The 20,634-nt window shown below is 42.4% G+C and overlaps 1 pseudogene; it reads right to left on the reverse strand.

Annotated features, from left to right (window-relative positions):
• Positions 1-6,701: 6,701 nt before the first annotated feature.
• The window catches only part of LOC145410568 (uncharacterized), a 36,770-nt pseudogene continuing 22,837 nt past the window's right edge, over positions 6,702-20,634 (reverse strand).

Genomic DNA, 20,634 nt, shown 5'->3' on the forward strand with positions numbered 1-20,634 from the left:
ATCTTGAAAATCACCTGACACATGCAAGAGAGCAAGCAAATGAACGTCAGAAATTCCCATGGCTGCCTAGCTCCTTGCCGCGTGACACACTGGCTCACAATGCATGTTAGTACTGCCACCTAGAGGCACATCATGCTACTATAGTCCATTTAGATGTCGTGATCCCTGTCTTGAAAAGTTTGGAGAGCACCTCGTATGACCTTGAATCCAATGCAGTTACCTTTTTTAACATTCTGTTATTCTAAAGGGATTTGGCAGTGACAGAACATACAGTGCTCGTCAGAAGTATTCAGCGTTGTCCGCCGGGCGCGCAATACTTATGGCCCAAAAAGAATCACCCATTTTTGGGGGTAAGAATTGAGCCATAAGTTTGAGCTCCGAGCATGACGTCACGGTAGCCTGAGGCCTTCTGACGCGCTGGTTGGTTCCCGCCTCAGTCGCCCACGGGCTGCCTGAGAGAGAGGAACTCCGCCGAGTGTCCCTCTCAAATTGCGCCATTTTTTACCGAGTGTCCCGCAGTGTTTTGGCCTTCAAAACTTTGTTATGGCACCTACCCGTGAACTATCGAGTGAAATCATATCCCAGATCATTGCTCTAAAGGAGGCAGGCCACCACACAAAGGAAATTAGTGAATTGGTTGGTGTGGCACGATCGACAGTGCGTCGTTGGTGTGCGCGGTTTTGGGAGGAAAACAGTGGCGAAGTTCCCACAAAGAAACCGAGGTCTGGTAGGCCTAGGAAAACTTCCCCAAGGTCTGTTAATGTTTTAAAACGTGCAGTGGAGTTTAATCCTTGTGTGAGTGCAAGGAAAATTAAGGAGAGCAACCCGGAAGTGTTTGGTGAGGTGTCAGTGAGAACAGTGTCTCGTAGGGTGCATGAGCTTGGTTACACAAGTCACAGGCCTGTGAAAAAGCCTCTTTCTCTCTAGCAGCCAGAGAATTCGTAGGCTTGCCTTTGCTAATAAATATCTAAATTGAGGTGAAGAGCAATGGTTGTCAGTGTTGTGGTCTGATGAGGCAACATTTAGTGTTACCTGTAACAGAGGAGCATGCAAAGGTAGTGACCCACTTGACCCACGGTATGTAGAAAGCACAGTTAAACATCCTGATTCACTCATGGTATGGGGTTGTTTCTCAGGGAAGGGTTTGGGGAAGCTTGTTGTACTTCCCAAGAACCTCAGAGTGAATCAGGATGTTTACCTGGAGCTTCTGTGTGATCATTTACCAGACTCCTTCGAGCTAACAGGTGCACGAGTGTTTCAGCAGGACAGTGCACCTGCTCACAAGGCCAAATCGGTCACCAATTGACTTCGTGACTGCGAGGTATCATTCATGACAGACTGGCCAGGAAATAGCCCAGACCTCAACCCGATTGAAAACCTTTGGTACGTCGTAAAGAAGAGTCTCCAAGGGAAGGACGTGAGCTCTCTGCCTAAGCTGGAAGCCGCCATTCGTGACTCCTGGGACAAAATACCCCTCCAGCACCTCAGGAGCCTCGTCCTTTCATTTCCAAGATGTCTCAGGTCCGTGAAGAAACGTAAAGGCTACCCTACGAAGCACTAAAGGTAAATAAAATGCATTATTTATATGTTTTTTCAATGTTGAATGGTTTGTTTCTCAGGAGGGATGCAGGGCGCCCCATACTTCTGACGAGCACTGTAGAATGTCAGTCCTATGATTCTACAGGGTTTTGGCAGCGACAGAACAGAATAAGTCAGTGTAACAGCACTAGGCTGGTAGTGGAAGCATCCAGTCTACATTAGGAAACAAATGTGAGAGTAATCAGTAGATACCTATTGTTTAGTGGTGCAGAGGTGGCACTAGGTGGAGTAGCTTGGCACCCATATTCACCACATAGGACTTCCCAGGTCTGTGATACAGTCAGTGGTTGTTTTTTGTTGCTGATCAACCCCAGACTGTCTGGCCAAGCAGACTCATCAGCTACAGGCAAGCAACACTACAGGGTTGTCCCATAGAGTGGCCTGATGTTCCTTTGTGGCTGACAGTGCCTAACCCAAGCAAGGTGCAGGGAATAGTGTGGTTTGGTTCCTGGATGAATGCCACATTTGCATCTCTCCACCCAGTTAGTAGGGGCACTATAGCAGGTTTCACTTCACCCTATAGTTTGGTTATACTGTATTGTTACCAACCAGAGTTATAATGGTTTCCTGGGTTATACGAAACTATTAGGCTTGTCACTGAGCAAAGAGCCACATGATATGGAAAGGAGAGTCATAAAAAGTAACAGAAAGGGAAGGGAGAGGTAAGATGAGAGGAAGGCAGACAGAAATAAAATGAGGAGGAGGAAGGGAGAAGTTCAGTACTACCATACATCAAGTGAGATGATGATGGTTGCCACCACCTCATACTTTCAGTCACTGTTTAAATGATGTGATTACAATTGCTGTATGAATCTTTGTTGTAGGAATACTTTACGTTTATGCTTTACTGATTTCTGTATTTCCTTAGGAAGAACACATTAATCTCTTGATTCCAGGCCAATGACTTATAAAAGTATTACATTGTTACTGTGATGTAACTTTAAATACTTGTCCACTATGTAGTCTACTGTTGTGTATGTAAAAACATGATCTGTGATTCAGGTGTGTGGCGAGAGACTAACTGGACGTGTACAAGGCAACTTGCAGTCAGTCCAACAGAGGACCTGATGTGGACCCCAGCTAAAAGGTAATGATTTTGCTAAGACTCAAATCTTCATGTTGATAATTCTGGCTCTGCCTTTATAATGTGTTGTACTGTAAACCATTGTTTTGCATCGCTAATGTATTCCCAGGTTATACTGTGCCTTGTGCAAATGGCATCTGCACAAAAAGAAGCCTAAGGCTGTAAGTGCATGTGGATAGTGAACTAAGTGAATTTTTTTATTTGCTCATAGGTGAGCAGTGTGTGAAGAATGATGAAGGAAGGGTAGTGGTGAACAGTGAGGATATTAAAGATGCATGGAGAGAGCATTATAACCGGTTGTTGAATGATGAGTTTGACTGGGACAGGGAAGGTTTGGAGCCAGCAGATCCAGTGTCTGGCCCTTGGCCTTTGATTGATACTGCTACTGTGAGTGAGGCAATAGGCAGGATGAGGGTGGGGAAGGCAGCAGGTGTGTCTGGGTTGACTGCCGAAATGTTGAAGGCCTCAGGCGATATAGGGGTGAGTTTAGTCACTGACCTGATAAATAGGATTATTTATGAGTGTGTTGTCCCAGATGATTGGCTGAAGAGTGTAATTGTAAATGTGTATAAATTGAAGGGTGATGTCCTGGAAAGAGGAAATTATAGAGGTATAAAGCTTTAAGATCAGATAATGAAGGTAATGGAGAGAGTTTTAGAAGGTATGATTAGAGAAAGAGTGAATATTGATTAGTTGCAGTTTGGGTTTATGCCAGGTAGGGGGACCACTGATGCCATATTCATTGTTCGACAGCTTCAGGAAAAATATATTGGCAGGAGAAGGGATCTTTATTTTGTTTTTGTTGATTTGGAAAAGGCCTTTGACAGAGTCCCTAGAGTCGTGGTGAAGTGGGCAATGAGAAAGCTTGGCTTGGAGTGGCTGGTTAGGGTGGTTATGGCCATGTATGTGGGTGCTCACACCCAGGTGAGAGTGAATGGAGATTTGAGTGATGAGTTTTCCGTGAATGTTGGTGTGCATCAGGGGTCAGTCTAGTCCCATGGTGTTTATCGTGGTACTTGAAGCTCTTTCACGTGACTTTAGAAACGAACTCTCGTGGGAGTTGTTGTATGCTGATGATTTGGTGTTGATTGCAGAGAATGAAAGGGAGGCGGAGGAAAGGTTTAGGAAGTGGAGAGATGGTATGGGGCAAAAGGGTTTAAGGGTAAATGCAGATAAAACAAAAGTGATGCTATCTAGGGTTGGTGGCGGTACTGTCAAAGACGAGGGAGAGTGGCCATGTGCAGTTTGCCACAAGGGCATGGGAAGTAATTCTATCTTGTGCGGTGTGTGTGATAAATGGGTGCATAAGAAATGTAGTGGTATCAGAGGTACACTGCGAGATAATGCTGATTTTATGTGTAAGGCGTGCAGGGGGGAGCAGGTGGAGATTGTCAGGCGTGAAAGGATTGAACTTGCTGGTGAATCTCTTGAGTGTGTGGAAGAGTTTTGTTATTTGGGAGACATGTTGTGTGCTGGAGGTGGGGCTGGAGCTAGCTCTGTGGCTAGGGTGAGAAGTGGTTGGAAGAAGTTCAGGGAGCTGTTGCCTCTTCTGACATTGAGAGGACTCTTCCTACGTGCTACATGTGTTAGGAGTGTAACGCTGTATGGCGTGAGACCTGGGCAGTGAAGGAGGAAGATATTCGCCGGCTCAGACGTACAGAAATGACAATGATTAGGTGGATGTGCAGTGCGTCTCTGCGTCCAAGGCGTGGAGGGGCTGGGTTTACAATGGAAGAGTTGAGAGGTAGGATGGGACTGGAGCGTATTGGTGTTGTGATGAGGAGAGGTAGATTGAGGTGGTTTGGACATGTGGAGAGGATGGGGGATGATAATTGGGTGAGGAAGGTGAGAAGTGTTAATATTGGGGGTGGGGTTATGAGGGTAGACCGAGAAAGACATGAGACGAGGTCATTAAGTGTGACCTTAGGGTTGGGGGACTGAACAGGGAGGCTGCAATGGATCGTGCAGCGTGGAGAGCCACCATTAGGTGACCTAGGCCGACACATGCAAGCATGTTGGAGCCTTTAAAAACGAAATGAAACGAAACGAAACGAAGGTTGGGTTGAAACAGGGATGTGTTATGTCTCCATGGTTGTTCAATCTGTATATGGATGAGGTTATAGAAGAGATACAAGATAGGGCAGTGGATGTTGGAGTGGCCCTAGTGAGAGAGGGCAGTGTTTGGAAACTTGCTGTACTGTTGTTTGCAGATGATACTCTGTTGTTAAGTAAAGATGAAGGGGAGTTGCAAGCCCTGGTGGATGAGTTTGGGAGAGTGTGTAAGAAACAGAATCTAAAGGTGAATGTAGGGAAGAGTAAAGTTATGGTCTTTGATAGGAGTGAAGTCAGTGAATATACAGTGAGGTTGGATGAGGAGGAAATGGAAAATGTGATTACATTTAAGTACTTGGTTAGTGTGATGAGTAACGATGGAAATTTGGAGGGTGAAGTGTGTGAAAGGGTACAACAAGGAAGAAAGGTTGCTGGTTCTTTGAAAACAGTAATAAGAGACAGGGAAGTGAGCATGGAAGTGAAAAAGTTACCACATGACAGTATTGTGATACCAACTCTAACGTATGGAAGTGAAGCTTGGACCTTTTTGGAGGTACACAAGTCAAGAGTGAGAGCAGTGGAAATAAGTTCTTTGAAAGGAGCCTGTGGAGTCACATGGAGAGACAGACTGACAAATGAGGATGTGAAGGAGCATTGTGGTGTGGATGTGGATGTGATGAAAGCATTAGGAGAAACACACTGAGGTGGTTTGGCTATGTGGAGAGGATGGAGAGTGAGAGACTGACGAGGGGAGTGTATGTGAGTGAGGTGGAGGGGGAAAGAGGGAGGGGGAGGCCAAGGATGAGGTGGAGGGATGGAGTGGAGAGGTGTGAGGGAGGGGGGTGTGAGCTGGGAGCAGGGCAGTGAAATGGCGGGGAACAGGGCGGCGTGGAGGCGATTTGTTTGTGGCCACCCCGTAAGGGATTAAGGCATCTGGCAGTAGAATGATAGATAGACAAAAAGAAGCTTAATGATCCCCCTAATTTGATATTGGGGAAAAGTGAATCAGAAATTTTCCCAAGGGTCCCTCTTTTGACTCTTTTAAAAGTTTTTTATCTTCAATACAGGAGTGATTCCAGTATAGTGTGGCTTACTGTCAAACTGTGCCACCAATGATGTTATCCATGTCTCCGATGCACAATAATGAGGTGGCAGGAAATTCAGAATATATTTCAAAAGTAATATAGCAGTTACTTGATCATTACTCTTGGAAGGAATGTCACTTTTTAAGGGTTAAAGATGTATTGATTATGAATGTCACAGTGAAGTGATATTAAATGTTATATAAATTGTATTTTTTGTTTATAACAATTCATATTGTACACAGAGATTTGCAAACAAGCCCTTAAGAAGACAGAGACACAGCATTTTTTCTTTAGCTGTTTTCATATACATTTCCATATGTCTTTTATTGCAGTGCAAATTGAATAACCATAAAAATCTATCTATCTATTGCCAGACGCCTCAATCCCGTTTGGGGTGGCCACAAACAAATTGCCTCCAAGTCGCCCTGTCCCCCGCCATTTCACTGCCCTGCTCCCAACTCACACCCCCCTCTCTCATATACCTCTCCACCCCATCCCTCCATCTAATCCTCGGCCTCCCCCTCCCTCTTCCCCCCTCCATCTCACTCACATACACTCTCTTCGTCAGTCTTTCACCCTCCATCCTCTCCACATAAAAATGAATCTGATATATATATATATATATATTTTTTGTCACATAGTATAAATGAGCTCCATGCAAAATTAGGGTTCAGTGGACAGTGTTATTAACTTCATGGAGATGCTGGTCTAATGACAGCCATTGTTCCAGGTTCACAGCTGGAGTCAGAGCAGTGAACCAGTCATAAACACTGTCATCATCAGGGTGCTGCCTGTGTAATGGATAATAAGTATAAAACAGGACTGAGGGCACATCTTATATTGTGTTAGCACATCCAGCAAGAGGTACCTCAGCCAACAATTTATGGGTTATTATCCATGTAGTGTCCTGTGGAAGATTTTTTTCCCACATAGGAGCTGATTTTGGATGATTTACCTGGTGTGGTATCCTTTGCAGCATTTGTTGCTGCAGAGACAATAGGTAACAGTTATTGAAATAAGGAAGATTGTGGTAATATCAGTCTGAATTAACAGCTTGACTTAGTAGAGATGGCCTGTATGTTTAAAGTTACAGTTCAGAAGTATTCACGTGTTGGCAATATTTAATCCTTTGGCCATGCTAGGCGACTGGGGTCACCCTACTAAGTATTCTTCATGACGCATCAGGCGACTGCAGTCCACAACTGACAAAAAAGACATTTCCCTCCACACATCTGTTGTTTTTGTATAAGTACAGTAGGTTTTGATTTCTTTTATGGGCCAACAAACAGTGTACATGTGACTAGTGTATATATACAAGTGAAAAACCTTGCTTGAAGTAAGTAATCTTGTCATTAGCAGAATTAGAGAATAGCACAAATTAATTATTTTCCCAGTTTTTCTCAGAAAATTACAATGTTCTCATACAACTATGGTTAGTCTTGATTTCTCTTTATGTGTTAACAGTGTACATGTGTCTAGTGTAGCTATACAAGTGAAAAACTTGCTTGACATAAATAATCTCATAATTTTTGCAAAATTACACACTAACGAAATTTAATTATTTTCTCATTTTATTCTCAGGGAATCACAATTTCCTCATAGAGAAATGTGCATTTTTGACCACTATCACACTAAAAAATGGAAACTTCACAGTCATTTCCCATTGGAAAAGTAACAACAAAGTTATAATTTGCACATTAATTTTTTAGGGACTTAGGCCGCATCCAGGAAAATGACCGAGAAATGATAGGTCACGGCTCAAGGGTTAAAGGAATAATGTTGGAAGTTTATTATTATTATGTAATTATGGTTATTATCCAGTAATAGTGATGAATTTTTAAGTTATTATTCTTTGTATTGAGAGTATATTATGACTGAGCATTGGTACAGTGATGGTAAGTCATCCTATTGGTGGTAGACAGTAAGATCAACACCAAGGTAGAGTAACTGATGTATGGTGGAAGTTGAGAGGGGTGGGAGGAAGGCTATGATGGAGGTGGTAAAGGAAGAACCAAATGTAAAGTTAGAGTGTGAGGTGAGTGATAAAATAATGGAGGTGGTAAAGGAAGAACCAAATGTAAAGTTAGAGTGTGAGGTGAGTGATAAAATAATGGAGGTGGTAAAGGAAGAACCAAATGTAAAGTTAGAGTGTGAGGTGAGTGATAAAATAATGGAGGTGGTAAAGGAAGAACCAAATGTAAAGTTAGAGTGTGAGGTGAGTGATAAAATAATGGAGGTGGTAAAGGAAGAACCAAATGTAAAGTTAGAGTGTGAGGTGAGTGATAAAATAATGGAGGTGGTAAAGGAAGAACCAAATGTAAAATTAGAGTGTGAGGTTGGTGACGAAATGTTCGTCACTGACAGTCAGTTTGTCCTGGATGCAATGTCCTCAGCTGAAGTTGAGCAGTTCAGATGTTTAGAACGTGGTAAAGCATTTCCTTATAAGATAAGACTTATCCAACATGGAGTTTTTCATTCAGGAGTGAAGGAGTTCCAGTGTGACGAATGTGGTAAATTGTTTGCACGCAAGCGTGATCTCACCAGACACCTGTTAATTCATTCAGGAGTGAAGAGTTTCAAGTGTGATGAATGTGGTAAACGATTTGCACAGAAGGGTCATCTCACCAGACACGAATCAGTTCATTCAGGAGTGAAGAATTTCAAGTGTGATGAATGTGGTAAACTATATGCACAGAAGGATTATCTCACCAAACACCTATTAATTCATTCAGGAGTGAAGAATTTCAAGTGTGATGAATGTGGTAAACTATTTGCACGGAAGAGCTATCTCAATGAGCACCTAGTAACTCATTCTGGAGTGAAGAATTTTGCATGTGGTGAATGTGGTAAACTATTTGCAACGAAGAATGTTCTCACCAAACACCTGTTAATTCATTCAAGAGTGAAGAATTTCAAGTGTGGTGAATGTGGTAAACTATTTGCACTGAAGAGTGTTCTCACCAGACACCTGTTAATTCATTCAAGAGTGAAGAATTTCAAGTGTGGTGAATGTGGTAAACTATTTGCACGGAAGAGGTATCTCACCAAGCACCTAGTTACTCATTCAGGAGTGAAGAATTTCAAGTGTGATGAATTTGGTTAAACTATTTGCAGAGAAGTGTGTTCTCACCAGACACCTGTTAATTCATTCAGGAGTGAAGAATTTCAAGTGTGGTGAATGTGGTAAACTATTTGCACTGAAGAGCCCTATCACTCAGCACCTAGTAACTCATTCAGGAGTGAAGAATTTCAAGTGTGGTGAATGTGGTAAACTATTTGCACTGAAGGGCCCTATCACTCAGCACCTAGTAACTCATTCAGGAGTGAAGAATTTCAAGTGTGGTGAATGTGATAAACTATTTGCACTGAAGTGGTAAACTATTTGCACTGAAGACTAATCTCACCCAACACCAATTAATTCATTCAGGAGTGAAGAATTTCGCGTGCGGTGAATGTGGTAAACTATTTGCACAGAAGAGCCATCTCACTCAGCACCTAGTAACTCATTCTGGAGTGAAGAATTTCAAGTGTGATGAATGTGGTAAACTATTTGCACACAAGGGTTATCTCACTCAGCACCTAGTAATTCATTCAAGAGGGAAGAATTTCAAGTGTGATGAGTGTGATAAACTATTTGCACAGAAGCGTGATCTCATTCAACACCTATTGCTTCATTCAGGAATGAAGAATTTCAAGTGTGATGAAAGTGGTAAACTATTTGTACAGAAGAGACTTCTAAGTCACCACCTATTAATTCATTCAGGAGTGAAGAATTTCAAATGTGATAAATGTGGTAAACTATTTGCACACCAGACACCTATTAATTCATTCAGGAGAGAAGAATTTCAAGTGTCATGAATATGGTATTCAATTTGCTCAGAAGGGTAATCTCACCAAACACCTATTAATTCATTTAGGAGTGAAGAATTTCGAGTGTGATGAATGTGGTAAACGATTTGCACAGAAGGGTGATCTCACCAAACACCTCTTAATCCATTCAGGAGTGAAGAATTTCAAGTGTGATAAATGTGGTATGCACTTTTGTAATGCCACAAATTTAGTATTCATGTATGTGTTTAGAGTTACTGTACTTTCTAAGTTAGATAGGGTGTAATCTGAATACTAGTCTATAAATTCCTGTCCTAAGTAGTAATTCATATGTTAATGATTAATGTAGGGTTAACTTTATTTTTATATGTATGCATCTCTGTATCTATGCATTGGGTGATGTAATTGTGGATGTTGAGCTATGGGAATTCCTCCGTCTGGTCGAGTAATGAATAACATATGCAAGCAGTCTTTCTCCTTGTTTGTGCGTCGTTGTTGGGCGCCAAGTTTAAACCTTAAACAGAGTAATGATGGGTATACAATTCTTTCCATATCCTAGTTGTGAAATGTTTCCTAATGAAGTTGCTAGAACCCAAATATGTAAGATTAACAGTCAAAAAGGCCTAAATAATATCATTTGTGAGGGATGTAATAGTCCCGCTTGCCTTAGCCGTCACTAGATGGCATAAGCTGCCCCAAATTCAAGGCGGGATAGTGGTAAATTCAGTATCTAAATTAAGTAAGGATTGAATCCCAAATTTTCCCCAATCCAATCAAAAGTCCTAGCGTCATGTGTACACTGCTAAATAAATTGTGAAGAGAATTGAAACCCACCATATTTCAAAAACACCACCTCATTTGACCTAGCAGTAGATTCGCTGCTCAGACATCGTGTGTAATGGATGTTGGTTCAGTCCCCAGACACCGGCGACGTCAGAGTGTGCACGAGGCCTTCTCATGGTATTGCCCATAGACTCGAACATACACACGTACACTACCCATGAATTATTTTTTAAACCTAATGTAGTTGAAATGGTATTATTGATCTATCAAGTGAACTTTTTTTGTAGATAAGTAATAGACATTTGTAAAGTGATGTGATCATGTAACGGAAAGGCAAAATTCAAATTCATTAACCGTTTTCTTTCTCTTATATTAATATGTTAGAAAATTAGGAGCGTGGAAGGGAACTTAGTGGTCGTGAGCAATAATGTGATTTTGAGTGTTCCTCGAGGCTAAACAAGCCCGAGTGATTATGTATTATTGGTGATTATGCAATTTTGAGTTGTTCCTCGAGGCTGAACAAGCCCGAGTGATTATGTATTCTTGGTGATTATGTGATTTTTGAGTTGTTCCTCGAGGCTAAACAAGCCCGAGTCATTATGTATTCTTGGTGATTATTCGATTTTGAGTTGTTCCTCAAGGCTACACAAGCCCAAGTGATTATGTATTTTTGGTGATTATGCATTAATGATGATTATGAATTGTTAATAATTATGAATTGATAGTGATTGGGAATTATAGTGAATTGCATTATGAGAGAGTACTATACGGACGAAATAGAGCACGAATGATTATTTCTATTGGTTCGAGGCTGTGCCAGCCCGAAAAGATAACCCAGGCTCATAAATGTCCCAGTCTTGAGGCTATGGTCAAGCCCAAGAATAACTGACAAAAAAAAAAAAAAAAAAAAAAATGAGGTACGATGACCTCAGATATTGCTTGAATGTTCCAAATTGTTTCGCCTGGTGACAATGTTGTAGGAATGATCACCCAAACCATGGTTTTAATGTACAACCCTTTTTCATATGACTAAAGGTCATGTAATTAATAATGTCTGCTGAAAACCAGTATAGAGTTATTAAAGTAAAGTATATGTCATTTTTTTGTGTGTTATACCCAATCAAGGGAATTATGTCCTCTCATGCCTAACTCACTCCCCTTCCAATTCAAGATTCCTTCGCTTTGGGAATGACGACCACACATGGTACTGACTTAATCTCAACTCGGCCAAAAACTACAAACGCTACGAAAACTATTGTAATTAACCTGTATCATACCAAGTCAAAACACCACCCCCTCCCCCTTTTGTTACACTGAAGTGAATTTTCTATCAATCACGGAGGGTAGGTTAAGTTGAGTACCATTTGTATTATCTAAGGGTAAGTTGACCAAGTACCAACAACCGGTGGGATTGAACAATAACGGTGGAAGTAAAATTCTTACCGTTACACTGGTGGCAATAGCGGTGGGATATTCATCTTCCCCAATTAGTGGCGTTGGTGAGAAAGTGAAGGGAAGTGAATAGCCAAGAGAGTGAGAATGTCAAAGGTAAAGAGAGACAACATTTCAAAATTTAATTTCCTTTTTTTTGTGAGTAAGAATAGAAAATTAGGGTCACCATGTCTCTGTATGGACAGTTGTTTGCTCAGTCACAGCCGGAAGCTGATCGTCCGTCACAAGTGGGCAGAGATCATGTAACCATTCAATTGGATGAGGCGCATGAACAATTCGGCACTACTAACAGAACGTTGCTTTCACACTCGACCCCTTGTTCACACATTATGAATTCACATCACTTTCTCACAAAACTGCGCGATATCCCAATTTTGGAATTAAATCAGCTTCAAGGGATAGAAGCTACATCTCGCCTCGAAATGTTTTGTGAGGCGGTGGAACAAACTCATACCAGTAACGCAACCAGAATCCAGGTTGCCAAAAGTCAAATGGGTTCCGAATTGGCCACTTTCATTCATAATTACCAAAAGAAGCATTTTGCACTGTCATGGCCCGAGCTAAAAAAATTCTTGAGTGCAGAGTTTACCATCGCGTTGAGTGTAGATCAAGCTTGGCAAGAGCTAGAGAGCATGACCTATGACTGGGAAGAATCACCCCAGGCATTTGTACATAGGTTCATGTGTAAGCATGCGGCTCTCGAAACAAAGTTTCCAAAAGAAAAGTTTCCCTCGCGAGATAAATGAATTAAGAAGAAACTGTGGTATGGTCTTCCGCTCGAGTCTAGGGAAAAATTGGAAGCTTACCTTGATGACGGATATCCACTCCGTAAATTCATTGACAGGATCGAAAATGAAAGGCAGCTTCTCGAAGAGAGATACACCACCAGAGTTAATGCAATGCCGGATAGGGACAATAAAAGTGAAGATCCCTCAAATACATATGTAGTTAATACTCCACTAAGACCATCCCATGATAACTGTCAACCCGAGTCAGACAAGGAAGTGACTGAATTGAGAGCTCAATTAAGGGATTTGAAAACAAATTTAGAACAACTCAACCAAAAACAATCTACTCCTGTAACACCGAGGCGAAAATACTGTAATCATTGTCTGAAGAGTTCACACACGTTGCAAGAATGTTGGGCAAAACCACCACCAGGCCACTGTTTTGATTGCCGTAGGTTGGGATGTCGTAGAGGCAGTAATGATTGCCCAGGTCGCATAAACCACAGCACAGCGACGCAGAGCAATAACAGATTTCACCCACCCAGTCCAAATGCGAGGCAGACCGCCACTCAAACAAAGTTCCTCCATCAGTCTATCTGACTAACAGCAGGCATAACATCGCCCACAATAAGCGTCAGCGTGAATAACAAGATAGTGGAAACTGTAGTTGATACAGGGAGTGGATATACCTTACTTAAAGAGGCCACCATGAAGCTGTTAGGAACAGAAATAAACATGAGGAGAAATCCACCAAGATTACAGGGCATCACAGGAGTGCCACTCCGTATCCTGGGTATGGTCAAAGTAGATATCAGAGTGGGAGATGAGAAAGTTCATCAACAGTGGTGTCCAGTCGTCCCGAATGCCTACTTGACTACTGAAATGTTGTTGGGATGTGATGTCCTTGGACAATCTCCGTTGATCTGGAATGGTGCGCAACGAGCGCTGATGTGGGGAGGAGCCCCGTGCGTCATAAACTATGTTCCGCGGCGGAAAGGAAAAGTTGAGCGAGTCCAGGCCACACCTATCAGAGCCATCAGGAACCCTCAACAGTTGAAACAGATTAATCTTGTAACAGTAGAGAGACTCACCCCATATCAAACCAAATTCATTGCCGTGCCAGTGAGTGAGGAGCCTAAAACCACTTTACTGTTCTACCCACAAGCGCGTTTCAGTCATAATAGTCACCTTTAAATATTACAAGTGAATTCAGAGGGCTTAGTCTATTTGCCCCTCAATAATAGAGCCAAACAAGATAAACTTTCGGATAGGTACCATTCTAGGCTCATATGAAATTATTGACGACCCTCCTGTAAGTACAGTCAGCTCAGTTACTAAAATTCATTATGACCTGATTCCTACCAGTGATCAAACTGACGAAAGCGGAACTCGTGTTCAACAACTCCGAAAGCTAATTGACGAACAGACTTGGCCTCACTTAGCTTCAGCTCAACAAGAAGAATTAGCTAATGTAATTCTGCAACACGATCCCCTCTTCATTTTGGAAAAAGGAGAACTAGGAACCATCAGCGGTCCCCCCGTTTACATTAAAGTAGCAGATCCACAGCCCAGCCGTGGACTGATCTATCGATATCCTGAACAAGCTAAACTGGTGATCGCTGAAATGTTGCAAGACATGGAAGAGAGAGAAATTATTGAAAGATCAACAGCTGCCTGGTTATCTCCTATCATATTAGTTAACAAGCCAGATGGCAGCAAGCGCATGTGTTTAGATTATCGCCACATGAATCAACATGTAGCCACGGATATCTATCCACTGCCCAGACTGGAAGAATTAGTCGAGCAGGCCGCAGGTCATAATTACCATGTGACTCTTGATATGCATGAGGCATATTTTCAAATCATGCTGGACGAGGAAAGTCGTGATTTAACCACATTCAGTGATGGAATCACACTTTACAGATTTAGGCGCTTACCATTCTGACTAAAATGTTCGCCAGCCATATTTTCCCGACGAATGCCGGACATTATTACTCCATTGTTGAAGCAAGGCTGGGTAAAGAATTATTTGGATGATTTGATAATTTGGGCTGATGACTTCCCCATGTTATTGAGTCGCTTACAGCAACTATTCACTTTACGCACACAGAATGGGGCCAAGCTAAATTTAAGCAAATGTACTTTTGGGATAAAAGAAGTAACCTTTCTTGGCCATAAAATCTCAGCAACCGGGAGTACGCCGGACCCAAAAAACATAGAGGCTATCAACAAAATGAAAAGACCCACAAAAGTAAAAGAAGTCCGGAGATTCCTTGGGATGTGCGGGTTCTACCGAAAACACGTACCTTCGTTTGCAAAAATAGCAGCTCCCCTTACTAACTTAACAAGATCCGGAGTAGTGTTCGAATGGTCAGATGAGTGTCAATCTGCGTTTGATCAATTGAAGTCGAGCTTAGTGAATGCGCCAGTATTGGTAAGAGCCAACGTGACTCGACCATTCATTGTAACCACCAATGCGAGCAACACACATATTGGTGGCGTATTGAGCCAGATACAACCAGACAACTCCAACTTGCCTATTGGTTACTTTTCCAAAAAGCTCAATCCTTGTGAGAGAAAATATTCTGCAACTGACAAAGAAGCATTGGCAGTCGTTCGCACATGCCGCAACTTCCACCATTACTTGTGGGGTTCCCACTTTACTATCTTGACAGACCATCAACCGCTTACCAGCATTTTTAAGCGAAAAACCAAATCCCCACGTATGAACCGATGGATTCTCGAGATGCGTGAGTACGACTACAACGTGCAATATGTCAAGGGTAAGTATAATATAGTTGCCAATCAGCTTTCTAGACCTGTCAGAGTGATATTTCACCAGTCAGAAACCAACTGGCTTGGATTTAGTCAAGACGAAATGAGAGATAAGCAGCGAGAAGAACCCATGTGGGATGAGTTAGCTAAGTACTTGTGTAGTGAGAAGCTTCCTGCGAAAAGACTACCGAAAGCTATGTTGAGCCAGTTCGCATTGATTGACGAACTATTGTATTTTGCTCGTGAAACAAAAGATGGTAGCATCCAATATTGTTTGGTGATTCCTAAGTCAATAACCAATGAAGCTATAAGACACACTCATGAAATCTCAGGGCATCTAGGTCAGAAAAAATCCATTAAGAAAGCCGAAGAATGATTCTATTGGCCAAATCTAAAAGTAGATGTATGCGGATATGTGAAACAGTGTCCCACTTGTCAAAGATTCAAAGGTGAAACTGGGCTGCAGCAACCTTGGAAAGGTTTCCCGCCTGTAAGTAAACCATTGGAACGTATTGAGATCGACTTGACTGATATGGTTGCTGGAGCTCAGGGCTACCGATATGTCCTTACTGTGATAGATCACTACAGTAGGTCTGTGAAATATTATCCACTCAGAGACAAACATACACAACACATCATACACTGTCTTGGGCAATACTTCACCGACTTTGGGACGCCACGAGGAATCGTACTGGACAATGGAGGAGAGTTCACGAGTGGAGAGTTCAAGAAATTCTGCCGGAGGAACCAGGTGGATTTGTTCTACGTCACCCCTTATCATCCCCAGGGAAATTCCACCACTGAAAGGATGCATAGGACTATGAAAAGTATCTTAGCATCCCTCTGCAACGGACACCCCTTGCCAGTGGCGGCGCCAGGAAATTTTCATTGGGGGGGCTGAGGAGGGGCTGGGGTAAAATGTGGGGGGGCTTCACAAAATGTCATCAAACTGAAGTGTTGATGGAAAAATTGGCATTATGTACATATTCATAATATCCGAATGTACTGAGGTTCATTTTAGACAATTCTGTACTCTTTTGAAACTGCGGTGTTAATGTATAACATTTCTTATCTCATCAAAAATTCTGCCAACTGAAAGACATAAAACTAGCAAGGAAATTCAGATTAATGTATTCGCAACATAATAACATTTATTATTTCCAGTTTATTCTTAAGTATTTGAAGTTTAACTCATAGTTAATTTAGACATCATGTGTAAAACAAGCAGTTAAAACATGACAGAAAAAAATCCTATGTTATGAGAGTTAATACAATCTGAAGAATCAGAAGAATTTTTAAATCAAGGTGTAACGACTGTCACAAGTTACTTTAAAAACTATGCGCCTCTGTTCTGGCGATTGGCAGCAAATGTGTCTATAATGTAGGCATCAATGTTCAGCTGTTTGGCCCTCCTAGAATTAATTGATATTACAGCAAGGTTGCTGGGTGCAGTTGTGCTGCCACTGCTGTTCCTCAAGTATGTCTTGAGGAGTTTCAGACATGAGAAGCTCTCTCACAGGCAGCTGAGGTGTGACAGGGAGGGTCACTGCAATGCATACAAGTTTATACAGATCTATAAAGGTGTCCTTGTATGGCTCCAGCATGGCTGCGAGCTCAAGTGGTGTGGACACTTCCAGGCCATTGTCTCTCTTCCTAGCTATTAGTCTTGTCACATTGGTGGACTCTCCACTGCAAGATCTCACCCTCTGCCACTCCATAATTGGCTGCCATTCCTGACAGCGCTTTTTGTCCAGAAATGTAATGTGCTTAGGATTCCAAGGCAGCAGCACCCATCAGAACATTACCAGGCATCAGATGAAAATCACCTGCTCAGCTCATTGAGCATTCTATCTATGATGGCATAGAAGGTCCTTCTCCTGGCATCATGGTATAGGCTCCATCCCTCTGACCTGTACTGGATGTTATGATGAATTCATCCAGGTGTCTGGGAGCAGATCGTTAGTTCATCACCTGGATGCTCAGTCTCAGTGCGTATCCCAACTACCTTGCACAAATCCTCAGCAGCCCTCCTCCTAACTCCTTCCAGGCAGCTTCAGTCCTCATTTTCATGTCAGTCCAGACATGACAGACTGCATCAAGTCCTCTCTGCAGAGGCCAGCTGAAGGATCATGTGACTGGAGAGTGGTTTGACAGTTGTTTGGTCATCAGTAACACTTTTTCACCCATGGCCATCAGAATTGTCACAAATTGCTGATCTAGCAGGATGCACAGGCCCTTTGGCCCCAGTGGCTCTGTGTGCATTGTCTCCCTCCATTAGACGTTTCCAAGGTTGTCACTATCGCGGCAGGTAGGGTTCTTTTCACTGCCAGAGCAAGCAGCACAAGTTGGGAGGTCCATCTTGTGTCAGACAGCGTTGCTGCAACTCTATGTGCTGCCTTGTGGGATTTAATTCTTTTTGCACAGCTTTATAAATTCTTCATGTACTACTGACGTGTAGAGAAGAACTTGTACAAAGCTCTGTATAGCCAGTCAAAAAACTCTGCTGCAGCCCTGGATATTGTGTACACAATCAAGCGAGCACAAGGTTGAGCCTGTGAGAACTCATAACCAGTGGATATACACAGCCCGTGGTACCTTTTCTCCTAAACCTCTCCTGTATACCACTGATGTGCCCTGACATGACTGCAGGCTCCATCGTAGCACTGGCCAATGCAGGCGTTGTGGTCAGTACCACATTTGTGCCAGCCTCCCAAGATCTTGTTGATAGCAATGAGTCTGCATCCAGACCCTCGGCTGCTGTGAAGTCTGAAAGCAGAACACCTCACTGAAGGCTCTGTTTGTGGAGATACCTCACCACAATGGACAGCTGTTCTTGTTTGCTGACATCCTTGATCTCATCCACCATTAGGGCAAAATGCTCTTGCCTCTTAAGTTACCTCGATTGCTGGGATGTCCTCTCTGGATTATTGAAGCTATGATGGCGAGCAGTGTTCATTTTGGATATCGTGGTGCGTATATTTAGCATTGCCAGGACCCACCACTCAGTTTCTTTTTGACACAATGAAGTCATCATACCTGGAAATCGGGTCCAGCAAAGTCTCCAGGGAAGTTACCTTTGTTGCCAGAATCAGTGTCTTCCTTGTGACCTCTTTGGGCAAACATTTTGGCAGGCTGTGTAGAGCAGCAATCGCTCTATTACTGCTCTAATGTAATGTCTGTTTTCCTTTGCTAAGCAGTTTTTTCATGGTTGGTATTAAAAGCATGTAGGATCCTAAGAACCCTTGTTGTTTTCTGCATCTTAAATCCTCTCGCTCCCAAAGCTTGCATAGAAAACTTGTGTCCTGCTGAATTATCATGAGACTTCAGAGATGAGAGTTGCACCTTCTTCCAGTTCCAAAAGCCGTCATGGGTGGAAGCTGACTTCTCATACATTTGCTTAAGTGTACATGACCGAAATGACGTGACATGCAAAGCAGAATGCAGCATCTAGGAGTCGAAGTGGAGTACTCCAGCGACGAATGATGATCACGCCAGTTCTTGTTGAATGACCTTGACTGGCCCACCTGTATTCTGTGGCTGGGTATCTCTTCCAGAGTCTGGACAGGTGGGACCACTATCTGGAAGCTGGCTCAGGTCCTTGGGTCCAGGTAGTAGTTTCTCACCATGGGTGTGAGAAGTGCCCTCTTGTGGCTGGGGTTCTGCACTAGGCCTCACTCTAGCAAGGCTGCAGACTCACAGTCACGATCACCACTGTCCAGGTCCTCATTAACACCAGGTGTGTCTGTAGGAGGATCATCATCTCAAGCAGCCTCTTCTTGGGTAACAGGTAGCTTGTTCCATGATCAACCCGACCTATGTGATCTAAATATGATAAACCACCATCAGTTACTTTCATAAACATGGAAAACAGCATAAACAAGCACACAGATCACAGAGGCATAAAAACTGCATATTAGCATTACAACAGACCAGATATTTTCACACTATTTTATTCTTCCTTCCACAGCTTCTTTATAATCTTATAGTAGCCTATATACATTTTTAAGTAGAAAAATCAACTTACACCCATACCTTCTGTAAATCAAGTGCCAAAGACGAAAAACCACAACTAATAAGCTCAGCTGCTCAGTAATTCAGTGTTTACTGAACTAAGCAATGTTAACAGCCAACAGACTCCGATCCCTACTACACAACCCCCCTCGCTGGGTCAGCGTGGTAGACTGGTCTGGTAGCTGACAGGAATCGAACAGGAATGGCTCATCGTGCACTCCCGATTCTCGTGGAATGCTGGGCTAGAGCTAGGAGACCCTAGGACCATGTGAGGCCCTATAGCAGTGTGAATCCTTTACTTCATTTTAATCAAATATATTCAAATTTATTAACTTCCTGCCTCGAATTATGACATAATCGACATTCAATTATATTTCTGAAGAAGAGATAATGGCTAATGTAGTTTAATAAAATAATGCTGTATTTTAGTTTCACTTATCATTTTCATTATAGGATATGTAAACTAACCATCTGAATTACAAGAATTTCACAGAATATATTATAACATAAGTTACCCTTAGTATTAGAACTAGGCTGGAAGTTTTCCTTAGAAGTTGAGTCAACTGATAAATTTTCCGTAATTTCTGTGAAATTACTATCATTCAGAATCTGCTAAATGCTAACAGCTAAAAATAATAATCACGATTTAATCTATTGTCTTGAATCTTTTCCTAAACTTATAACACTTCTTTTCGTCAACTTTTGTGTATTATTTGTAAATAGTAATACAAAATTGAAAGTTCAAATAAGGGACGTCCTGCCTAAATTCGCCTTTGGAATGTGGCAATATTGGGGGTGCTGATGGGGGCTTGGCATCATTATTGGGGGGGCTTCAGCCCCCCAAGCCCCCCCTTGGCACCGCCACTGCTCCCATTCACAGTCGGCTGATGCTGTTGGGGGTCTCCACTTCCTCATAAGTACTCCTGACTTTATATAATAACAAGTAGAAGCACCAGTTGACTCTTCCTCACTGCAAGCAGAGTTAGCTAGACCTTAACTCAACTCAGGGTCAGCAACCTGCAACTCAACCAACTTCTTGACGAGACAAATTATCAACACTACGGGGTACCTGCCTCATCTGGTGAGTGGGTCCCAAATTAGCAAGAAAAGTGTCAGCTAGGATAACATCATCATCATCATCATTATCCTCTAAGTCACCAGTAACTTTAGACTTAGCCCTAGTGACAGCACATGCAGAGAACACATCAGGGACATCACAATCTTGGGTCGCAGTCAC

Source organism: Coenobita brevimanus, chromosome 86 (genome assembly GCF_032717465.1).
Source record: "Coenobita brevimanus isolate Jiangsu-jjx chromosome 86, ASM3271746v2, whole genome shotgun sequence".
In the NCBI taxonomy this organism is placed as follows: domain Eukaryota; kingdom Metazoa; phylum Arthropoda; class Malacostraca; order Decapoda; family Coenobitidae; genus Coenobita; species Coenobita brevimanus.